Here is a 12,433-nt window from a genome sequence, read left to right as displayed (position 1 = left end):
GTCTTCGTATTTACATTCCATTGGTTCTAATAACTCCCCCTGTACATTCCTTGGCATTACTGTCTGTTAGATCTCATTAATATTGTGTTAAAACACGGAAAACGAGCCCTTAGGTATACACTTCTTTCCCTTATTTCATTGAACGAGGGTCTCGTACTGGCAGACTTGGTGTGATTAGGTTGTATAAGAGGGACAATTATTCAGCTGCCCGCTCATAATAACTTCACGTGCTACGTGACGCCAAACATGCGCATAAGAGTGTTTTCACACTCGCCGTTTGGCTTATAGATGGCACTGACTGTCACTCCTACTTCTAAATTCACATATGAACCCAAAAAAGTGGATGGAGGGAAGGCCGCTGTGGTAGCTCAGTGATTAGAGCATCGAACGCGTTATTCGAAGGTCGTAGGTTCGATTCCTGCCCATGGCTGGGTATTTTTTCATCCACTTTTCTTTCTTCTTATTTACATTCCATTGGTTGTAATAATTTCGCTTGTACATTCCTTCGCATTACTGTGTGTTAGATCTCATTAATATTGTGTTAAGACACGGAAAACGCGCCCTTAGGTATACACTTCTTTCCCTTATTTCATTTACCGAGGGTATCGTACTGGCAGACTTGGTGTGTTTAGGGGTTATAAGAGGGACAATTACACAGCTGCCCGCTCATAATAAGTTAACGTGCTACGTGACGCCTAACATGCGCATAAGAATGTTTTTACAGTCGCCATTTGCTTATAGAAAGCGCTGACTGTCACTCCTACTTCTAAATTCACATATAAACCTAAAAAGTGAATGGAGGGAAGGCCGCTGTGGTAGCTCAGTGCTTAGAGCATCGAACGCGTTATTCGAAGGTCGTAGGTTCGATTCCTGACCACGGCTGGTTATTTTTCTCGTCCAGTTTTCTTTCTTCCTATTTACATTCCATTGGTTTTAATAACTTGCCCTGTACATTCCTTGGTAATACTGTCTGTTAGATCTCAATTATATTGTGTTAAAACATGGAAAACGAGCCCTTAGGTGTACACTTCTTTCCCTTATTTCATTGAACGAGGGTCTCGTACTGGCAGACTTGGTGTGTTTAGGTTGTATAAGAGGGACATTTAACCAGCTGCCCGCTCATAGTAAGTTCACGTGCTACGTGACGCCAAACATGCGCATAAGAGTGTTTTCACACTCGCCATTTGGCTTATAGATGGCGGTGACTGTCACTCCTACTTCTAAATTCACATATAAACCCCAAAAAGTGGATGGAGGGAAGGCCGCTGTGGTAGCGCAGTGGTTAGAGCATCGAACGCGTTATTCGAAGGTCGTAGGTTCAATTCCTGCCAACGGCTGGTTATTTTTTCATTCACTTTTCTTTCTTCCTATTTACATTGATTGGTTCTAATAACTTCACCTGTACATTCCTTGGTATTACTGTCTGTTAGATCTCAATATTATTGTTTAAAAACACGGAAAACGAGCCCTTAGGTGTACACTTCTTTCCCTTATTTTATTGAACGAGGGTCTCGTACTGGCAGACTTGGTGTGTTTAGGTTGTATAAGAGGGACAATTAACCAGCTGCCCGCTCATAAGTTCACGTGCTGCGTGACGACAAACATGCGAATAAGAGTGTTTTCACACTCGCCGTTTGGCTTATAGATGGCGCTGACTGTCACTCCTACCTCTAAGTTCACATATAAACTCCAAAAAGTGGATGGAGGGAAGGCCACTGTGGTAGCTCAGTGGTTAGAGCATCGAACGCGTTATTCGAGGGTCGTAGGTTCAATTTCTGCCAACGGCTGGTTATTTGTTCATCCACTTTTCTTTCTTCTTATTTACATTCCATTGGTTCTAATAACTTCCCCTGTACATTCCTTGGCATTACTGTCTGTTATATCTCATTAATATTGTGTTAAAAGACGGAAAACGAGCCCTTAGGTGTACCCTTCTTTCCCTTATTTCATTGAACGAGAGTCTCGTACTGGCAGACTTGGTGTGTTTAGATTGTATAAGAGGGACAATTACACAGCTGCCCGCTCATATTAGGTTCACGTGCTACGTGACGCCAAACATGCGCATAAGAGTGTTTTCACACTCGCCGTTTGGCTTATAGATGGCGCTGACTGTCACTCCTATTTCTAAATTCACATATAAACCTAAAAAGTGGATGGAGGGAAGGCCGCTGTGGTAGCTCAGTGGTTAGAGCATCGAACGCGTTATTCGAAGGTCGTAGGTTCGATTCCTGACCACGGCTGGTTATTTTTTTCGTCCGCTTTTCTTTCTTCTTATTTGCATTCCATTGGTTCTAATAACTTCCCCTGTACATTCCTTGGCATTACTGTCTGTTAGATCTCATTAATATTGTGTTAAAACACGGAAAACGAGCCCTTAGGTACACACTTTTTTTCCTTATTTCATTGAACGAGGGTCTCGTACTGGCAGACTTGGTGTGTTTAGGTTGTATAAGAGGGACAATTAACCAGCTGCCCGCTCAGAGTAAGTTCACGTGCTACGTGACGCCAAACATGCGCATAAGAGTGTTTTCACACTCGCCGTTTGGCTTAAAGATGGCGGTGACTGTCACTCCTACTTCTAAATTCACATATAAACCCCAAAAAGTGCATGGAGGGAAGGCCGCTGTGGTAGCTCAGTGGTTAGAGCTTCGAACGCGTTATTCGAAGGTCGTAGGTTCAATTCTTGCCAACGGCTGGTTATTTGTTCATCCACTTTTCTTTATTCCTATTTACGTTCCATTGGTTCTAATAACTTCTCTGTACATTACTTGGCAATGCTGTCTGTTAGATCTCATTATTATTGTGTTGAAACACGGAAAACGAGCCCTTAGGTATACACTTATTTCCCTTATTTCATTGAACTAGGGTCTCGTACTGGCAGACTTGGTGTGTTTAGGTTGTATAAGAGGGACAATTATTCAGCTGCCCGCTCGTAATAGGTTCACGTGCTACGTGACGCTAAACATGCGCATAAGAGGGTTTTCACACTCGCCGTTCGGCTTATAGATGGCACTGACTGTCACTCCTACTTCTAAATTCACATATAAACCCCAAAAAGTGGATGAAGGGAAGGCCGCTGTGGTAGCTAGGTGGTTAGAGCATCGAACGCGTTATTCGAAAGTCTTAGGTTCGATTCCTGACCACGGCTGGTTATTTTTTCGTCCACTTTTCTTTCTTCCTACTTACATTCCATTGGTTTTAATAACTTCCCCTGTACATTCCTTGGCATTACTGTCTGTTAGATCTCATTATTATTGTGTTAAAACACGGAAAGCGAGCCCTTAGGTATACACTTCTTTTTCTTATTTCATTGAACGATGGTCTCGTACTGGCAGACTTGGTGTGTTTAGGTTGTATAAGAGGGAAAATTAATCAGCTGTCCGCTCATAATAGGTTCACGTGCTACGTGACGCCAAACATGCGCATAAGAGTGTTTTCACACTCGCCGTTTGGCTTATAGATGGCGCTGACTGTCACTCCTACTTCTAAATTCACATATAAACCTAAAAAGTGGATGGAGGGAAGGCCGCTGTGGTAGCTCAGTGGTTAGAGCATCGAACGCGTTATTGGAAGATTCGAAGGTCGTAGGTTCGATTCCTGACCACGCTGGTTATTTTTTTCGTCCACTTTTCTTTCTTCTTATTTGCATTCCATTGGTTCTAATAACTTCCCCTGTACATTCCTTGGCATTACTGTCTGTTAGATCTCATTAATATTGTGTTAAAACACGGAAAACGAGCCCTTAGGTACACACTTTTTTTCCTTATTTCATTCAACGAGGGTCTCGTACTGGCAGACTTGGTGTGTTTAGGTTGTATAAGAGGGACAATTAACCAGCTGCCCGCTCATAATAAGTTCACGTGCTACGTGACGCCAAACATGCGCATAAGAGTGTTTTCACACTCGCCGTTTGGCTTAAAGATGGCGGTGACTGTCACTCCTACTTCTAAATCCACATATAAACCCCAAAAAGTGGATGGAGGGAAGGCCGCTGTGGTAGCTCAGTGGTTAGAGCTTCGAACGCGTTATTCGAAGGTCGTAGGTTCAATTCTTGCCAACGGCTGGTTATTTGTTCATCCACTTTTCTTTATTCCTATTTACGTTCCATTGGTTCTAATAACTTCCCTGTACATTACTTGGCATTGCTGTCTGTTAGATCTCATTATTATTGTGTTAAAACACGGAAAACGAGCCCTTAGGTATACACTTATTTCCCTTATTTCATTGAACTAGGGTCTCGTACTGGCAGACTTGGTGTGTTTAGGTTGTATAAGAGGGACAATTATTCAGCTGCCCGCTCGTAATAAGTTTACGTGCTACGTGACGCCAAACATGCGCATAAGAGGGTTTTCGCACTCGCCGTTCGGCTTATAGATGGCGCTGACTGTCACTCCTACTTCTAAATTCACATATGAACCCAAAAAAGTGGATGGAGGGAAGGCCGCTGTGGTAGCTTAGTGGTTAGAACATCGAACGCGTTATTCGAAGGTCGTAGGTCCGATTCCTGCCCACGGCTGGTTATTTTTTCATCCACTTTTCTTTCATCTTATTTACATTCTATTGGTTCTAATAACTTCCCCTGTACATTCCTTGGCATTACTGTCTGTTAGATCTGAATAATATTGTGTTAAAACACGGAAAACGAGCCCTTAGGTATACACTTCTTTTCCTTATTTCATTGAACGAGGGTCTCGTACTGGCAGACTTGGTGTGTTACGGTTGTATAAGAGGGACAATTAATCTGCTGCCCGCTCATAATAGGTTCATGTGCTACGTGACGCCAAACATGCGCATAAGAGTGTTTTCACACTCGCCGTTTGGCTTATAGATGGCGCTGACTGTCACTCCTACTTCTAAATTCACACATAAACCCAAAAAGTGGATGGAGGGAAATCCACTGTGGTAGCTCAGTGGTTAGAGCAATGAACGGGTTATTCGAAGGTTGTAGGTTCGATTCCTGCCCACGGCTGGTTATTTTTTCATCCACTTTTCTGTCTTCGTATTTACATTACATTGGTTCTAATAACTCCCCCTGTACATTCCTTGGCATTACTGTCTGTTAGATCTCATTAATATTGTGTTAAAACACGGAAAACGAGCCCTTAGGTATACACTTCTTTCCCTTATTTCATTGAACGAGGGTCTCGTACTGGCAGACTTGGTGTGATTAGGTTGTATAAGAGGGACAATTATTCAGCTGCCCGCTCATAATAACTTCACGTGCTACGTGACGCCAAACATGCGCATAAGAGTGTTTTCACACTCGCCGTTTGGCTTATAGATGGCACTGACTGTCACTCCTACTTCTAAATTCACATATGAACCCAAAAAAGTGGATGGAGGGAAGGCCGCTGTGGTAGCTCAGTGATTAGAGCATCGAACGCGTTATTCGAAGGTCGTAGGTTCGATTCCTGCCCACGGCTGGTTATTTTTTCATCCACTTTTCTTTCTTCTTATTTACATTCCATTGGTTCTAATAACTCCCCTGTACATTCCTTGGCATTACTGTCTGTTAGATCTCATAATTATTGTGTTAAAACACGGAAAACGAGCCCTTAGGTATACACTTCTTTTCCTTATTTCATTGAACGAGGGTCTCGTACTGGCAGACTTGGTGTGTTTAGATTGTATAAGAGGGACAATTATACAGCTGCCCGCTCATATTAAGTTCACGTGCTACGTGACGCCAAACATGCGCATAAGAGTGTTTTCACACTCGCCGTTTGCTTATAGATGGCACTGACTGTCACTCCTACTTCTAAATTCACATATAAAACCAAAAAGTGGATGGAGGGAAGGCCGCTGTGGTAGGTCAGTGGTTAGAGCAATGAACGGGTTATTCGAAGGTCGTAGGTTTGATTCCTGCCCACGGCTGGATATTTTTTCATCCACTTTTCTTTCTTCCTATTTACATTCCATTGGTTCTAATAACTTCCCTGTACATTACTGTGCATTGCTGTCTGTTAGATATGATTAATATTGTGTTAAAACACGGAAAACGAGCCCTTAGGTATACACTTATTTCCCTTATTTCATTGAACTAGGGTCTCGTACTGGCAGACTTGGTGTGTTTAGGTTGTATAAGAGGGACAATTATTCAGCTGCCCGCTCATAATAAGTTCACGTGCTACGTGACGCCAAACATGCGCATAAGAGGGTTTTCACACTCCCCGTTCGGCTTATAGATGGCGCTGACTGTCACTCCTACTTCTAAATTCACATATGAACCCAAAAAAGTGGATGGAGGGAAGGCCGCTGTGGTAGCTTAGTGGTTAGAACATCGAACGCGTTATTCGAAGGTCGTAGGTTCGATTCCTGCCCACGGCTGGTTATTTTTTCATCCACTTTTCTTTCATCTTATTTACATTCTATTGGTTCTAATAACTTCCCCTGTACATTCCTTGGCATTACTGTCTGTTAGATCTCATTTTTATTGTGTTAAAACACGGAAAACGAGCCCTTAGCTATACACTTCTTTCCCTTATTTCATTGAACGAGGGTCTCGTACTGGCAGACTTGGTGTGTTACGGTTGTATAAGAGGGACAATTAATCTGCTGCCCGCTCATAATAGGTTCATGTGCTATGTGACGCCAAACATGCGCATAAGAGTGTTTTCACACTCGCCGTTTGGCTTATAGATGGCGCTGACTGTCACTCCTACTTCTAAATTCACATATAAAACCAAAAAGTGGATGGAGGGAAGGCCGCTGTGGTAGCTCAGTGCTTAGAGCAATGAACGGGTTATTCGAAGGACGTAGGTTCGATTCCTGCCCACGGCTGGTTATTTTTTCATCCACTTTTCTTTCTTCCTATTTACATTCCATTGGTTATAATAACTTTCCCTTTAGTTTCTTTGGCATTACTGTCTGTTAGATCTCATAAATATTGTGTCAAAACACGGAAAACGAGCCCTTAGGTATACACTTGTTTTCCTTATTTTCATTGAACGAGGGTCTCGTACTGGCAGACTTGGTGTGTTTAGGTTGTATAAGAGGGACAATTATTCAGCTGCCCGCTCATAATAAGTTCACGTGCTACGTGACGCCAAACATGCGCATAAGAGTGTTTTCACACTCGCCGTTTGGCTTATAGATGGCGGTGACTGTCACTCCTACTTCTAAATTCACATATAAACCACAAAAAGTGGATGGAGGGAAGGCCGCTGTGGTAGCTCAGTGGTTAGAGCTTCGAACGCGTTATTCGAAGGTCGTAGGTTCAATTCTTGCCAACGGCTGGTTATTTGTTCATCCACTTTTCTTTATTCCTATTTACGTTCCATTGGTTCTAATAACTTCCCCTGTACATTACTTGGCATTGCTGTCTGTTAGATCTCATTATTATTGTGTTAAAACACGGAAAACGAGCCCTTAGGTATACACTTATTTCCCTTATTTCAGTGAACTAGGGTCTCGTACTGGCAGACTTGGTGTGTTTAGGTTGTATAAGAGGAACAATTATTCAGCTGCCCGCTCATATTAAGTTCATGTGCTACGTGACGCCAAACATGCGCATAAGAGTGTTTTCCCACTCGCCGTTTGGCATATAGATGGCGCTGACTGTCACTCCTACTTCTAAATTCACATATAAACCCAAAAAGTGGATGGAGGGAAGGCCGCTGTGGTAGCTCAGTGGTTAGAGCAATGAACGGGTTATTCGAAGGTCATAGGTTCGATTCCTGCCCACGGCTGGTTATTTTTTCATCCACTTTTCTTTCTTCCTATTTACATTCCATTGGTTCTAATAACTTTTCCTTTACTTTCTTTGGCATTACTGTCTGTTAGATCTCATAAATATTGTGTTAAAACACAGAAAACGAGCCCTTAGGTATACACTTCTTTTCCTTATTTTCATTGAACGAGGGTCTCGTACTGGCAGACATGGTGTGTTTAGGTTGTATAGGAGGGACAATTATTCAGCTGCACGCTCATAATAAGTTCACGTGCTACGTGACGCCAAACATGCGCATAAGAGTGTTTTCACACTCGCTGTTTGGCTTATAGAGGGCGCTGACTGTCACTCCTACTTCTAAATTCACATATGAACCCAAAAAAGTGAATGGAGGGAAGGCCGCTGTGGTAGCTCAGTGGTTAGAGCATCGAACGCGTTATTCGAAGGTCGTAGGGTCGATTCCTGCCCACGGCTGGTTATTTTTTCATCCACCTTTCTTTCTTCTTATTTACATTCCATTGGTTCTAATAACTTCCCCTGTACATTCCTTGGCATTACTGTCTGTTAGATCTCATTATTATTGTGTTAAGACACGGAAAACGAGCCCTTAGGTATACACTTCTTTCCCTTATTTCATTGAACGAGGGTCTCGTACTGGCAGACTTGGTGTGATTAGGTTGTATAAGAGGGACAATTATTCAGCTGCCCGCTCATAATAACTTCACGTGCTACGTGACGCCAAACATGCGCATAAGAGTGTTTTCACACTCGCCGTTTGGCTTATAGATGGCACTGACTGTCACTCCTACTTCTAAATTCACATATGAACCCAAAAAAGTGGATGGAGGGAAGGCCGCTGTGGTAGCTCAGTGGTTAGAGCATCGAATGCGTTATTCGAAGGTCGTAGGTTCGATTCCTGCCCACGGCTGGTTATTTTTTCATCCACTTTTCTTTCTTCTTATTTACATTCCATTGGTTCTAATAACTCCCCTGTACATTCCTTGGCATTACTGTCTGTTAGATCTCATAATTATTGTGTTAAAACACGGAAAACGAGCCCTTAGGTATACACTTCTTTTCCTTATTTCATTGAACGAGGGTCTCGTACTGGCAGACTTGGTGTGTTTAGATTGTATAAGAGGGACAATTATACAGCTGCCCGCTCATATTAAGTTCACGTGCTACGTGACGCCAAACATGCGCATAAGAGTGTTTTCACACTCGCCGTTTGCTTATAGATGGCACTGACTGTCACTCATACTTCTAAACTCACATATAAACCCCAAAAAGTGGATGGAGGGAAGGCCGCTGTGGTAGCTCAGTGGTTAGAGCATCGAACGCGTTATTCGAAGGTTGTAGGTTCGCTTCCTGCCTACGGCTGGTTATTTTTTCATCCAGTTTTCTTTTTTCTTATTTACATTCCATTTGTTCTAATAACTTCCCCTGTACATTCCTTGGCATTACTGTCTGTTAGATCTCAATATTATGTGTTAAAACACGGAAAACGAGCCCATAGGTATACACTTCTTTCCTTTATTTTATTGAACGAGGGTCTCGTACTGGCAGCCTTGGTGTGTTTCGGTTGTATAAGAGGGACAATTAATGAGCTGCTCGCTCATATTAAGTTCACGTGCTACGTGACGCCAAACATGCGCATGAGAGTGTTTTCACACTCGCCGTTTGGCCTATAGATGGCGCTGACTGTCTCCCACTTCTAAATTCACATATAAACCCAAAAAGTGAATGGAGGGAAGGCCGCTGTGGTAGCTCAGTGGTTAGAGCATCGAACGCGTTATTCGAAGGTCGTAGGTTCGATTCCTGCCCATGGCTGGGTATTTTTTCATCCACTTTTCTTTCTTCTTATTTACATTCCATTGGTTGTAATAATTTCGCTTGTACATTCCTTCGCATTACTGTGTGTTAGATCTCATTAATATTGTGTTAAGACACGGAAAACGCGCCCTTAGGTACCCACTTCTTTCCCTTATTTCATTTAACGAGGGTATCGTACTGGCAGACTTGGTGTGTTTAGGGGTTATAAGAGGGACAATTACACAGCTGCCCGCTCATAATAAGTTAACGTGCTACGTGACGCCTAACATGCGCATAAGAGTGTTTTTACAGTCGCCATTTGCTTATAGAAAGCGCTGACTGTCACTCCTACTTCTAAATTCACATATAAACCTAAAAAGTGAACGGAGGGAAGGCCGCTGTGGTAGCTCAGTGCTTAGAGCATCGAACGCGTTATTCGAAGGTCGTAGGTTCGATTCCTGACCACGGCTGGTTATTTTTCTCGTCCAGTTTTCTTTCTTCCTATTTACATTCCATTGGTTTTAATAACTTCCCCTGTACATTCCTTGGTAATACTGTCTGTTAGATCTCAATTATATTGTGTTAAAACATGGAAAACGAGCCCTTAGGTGTACACTTCTTTCCCTTATTTCATTGAACGAGGGTCTCGTACTGGCAGACTTGGTGTGTTTAGGTTGTATAAGAGGGACATTTAACCAGCTGCCCGCTCATAGTAAGTTCACGTGCTACGTGACGCCAAACATGCGCATAAGAGTGTTTTCACACTCGCCATTTGGCTTATAGATGGCGGTGACTGTCACTCCTACTTCTAAATTCACATATAAACCCCAAAAAGTGGATGGAGGGAAGGCCGCTGTGGTAGCGCAGTGGTTAGAGCATCGAACGCGTTATTCGAAGGTCGTAGGTTCAATTCCTGCCAACGGCTGGTTATTTTTTCATTCACTTTTCTTTCTTACTATTTACATTGATTGGTTCTAATAACTTCACCTGTACATTCCTTGGTATTACTGTCTGTTAGATCTCAATATTATTGTTTAAAAACACGGAAAACGAGCCCTTAGGTGTACACTTCTTTCCCTTATTTTATTGAACGAGGGTCTCGTACTGGCAGACTTGGTGTGTGTAGGTTGTATAAGAGGGACAATTAACCAGCTGCCCGCTCATAAGTTCACGTGCTGCGTGACGACAAACATGCGAATAAGAGTGTTTTCACACTCGCCGTTTGGCTTATAGATGGCGCTGACTGTCACTCCTACTTCTAAGTTCACATATAAACTCCAAAAATTGGATGGAGGGAAGGCCACTGTGGTAGCTCAGTGGTTAGAGCTTCGAACGCGTTATTCGAAGGTCGTAGGTTCAATTCTTGCCAACGGCTGGTTATTTGTTCATCCACTTTTCTTTATTCCTATTTACGTTCCATTGGTTCTAATAACTTCCCTGTACATTACTTGGCATTGCTGTCTGTTAGATCTCATTATTATTGTGTTAAAACACGGAAAACGAGCCCTTAGGTATACACTTATTTCCCTTATTTCATTGAACTAGGGTCTCGTACTGGCAGACTTGGTGTGTTTAGGTTGTATAAGAGGGACAATTATTCAGCTGCCCGCTCGTAATAAGTTTACGTGCTACGTGACCCCAAACATGCGCATAAGAGGGTTTTCGCACTCGCCGTTCGGCCTATAGATGGCGCTGACTGTCACTCCTACTTCTAAATTCACATATGAACCCAAAAAAGTGGATGGAGGGAAGGCCGCTGTGGTAGCTTAGTGGTTAGAACATCGAACGCGTTATTCGAAGGTCGTAGGTCCGATTCCTGCCCACGGCTGGTTATTTTTTCATCCACTTTTCTTTCATCTTATTTACATTCTATTGGTTCTAATAACTTCCCCTGTACATTCCTTGGCATTACTGTCTGTTAGATCTGAATAATATTGTGTTAAAACACGGAAAACGAGCCCTTAGGTATACACTTCTTTCCCTTATTTCATTGAAGGAGGGTCTCGTACTGGCAGACTTGGTGTGTTACGGTTGTATAAGAGGGACAATTAATCTGCTGCCCGCTCATAATAGGTTCATGTGCTACGTGACGCCAAACATGCGCATAAGAGTGTTTTCACACTCGCCGTTTGGCTTATAGATGGCGCTGACTGTCACTCCTACTTCTAAATTCACATATAAACCCAAATGTGGATGGAGGGAAATCCACTGTGGTAGCTCAGTGGTTAGAGCAATGAACGGGTTATTCGAAGGTTGTAGGTTCGATTCCTGCCCACGGCTGGTTATTTTTTCATCCACTTTTCTGTCTTCGTATTTACATTCCATTGGTTCTAATAACTCCCCCTGTACATTCCTTGGCATTACTGTCTGTTAGATCTCATTAATATTGTGTTAAAACACGGAAAACGAGCCCTTAGGTATACACTTCTTTCCCTTATTTCATTGAACGAGGGTCTCGTACTGGCAGACTTGGTGTGATTAGGTTGTATAAGAGGGACAATTATTCAGCTGCCCGCTCATAATAACTTCACGTGCTACGTGACGCCAAACATGCGCATAAGAGTCACTCGCCGTTTGGCTTATAGATGGCACTGACTGTCACTCCTACTTCTAAATTCACATATGAACCCAAAAAAGTGGATGGAGGGAAGGCCGCTGTGGTAGCTCAGTGATTAGAGCATCGAACGCGTTATTCGAAGGTCGTAGGTTCGATTCCTGCCCACGGCTGGTTATTTTTTCATCCACTTTTCTTTCTTCTTATTTACATTCCATTGGTTCTAATAACTCCCCTGTACATTCCTTGGCATTACTGTCTGTTAGATCTCATAATTATTGTGTTAAAACACGGAAAACGAGCCCTTAGGTATACACTTCTTTTCCTTATTTCATTGAACGAGGGTCTCGTACTGGCAGACTTGGTGTGTTTAGATTGTATAAGAGGGACAATTATAC

The sequence above is a fragment of the Rhipicephalus microplus genome, chromosome 4, assembly GCF_043290135.1.
Source record: "Rhipicephalus microplus isolate Deutch F79 chromosome 4, USDA_Rmic, whole genome shotgun sequence".
NCBI lineage: Eukaryota > Metazoa > Arthropoda > Arachnida > Ixodida > Ixodidae > Rhipicephalus > Rhipicephalus microplus.
This window is presented reverse-complemented; position numbering follows the sequence as displayed.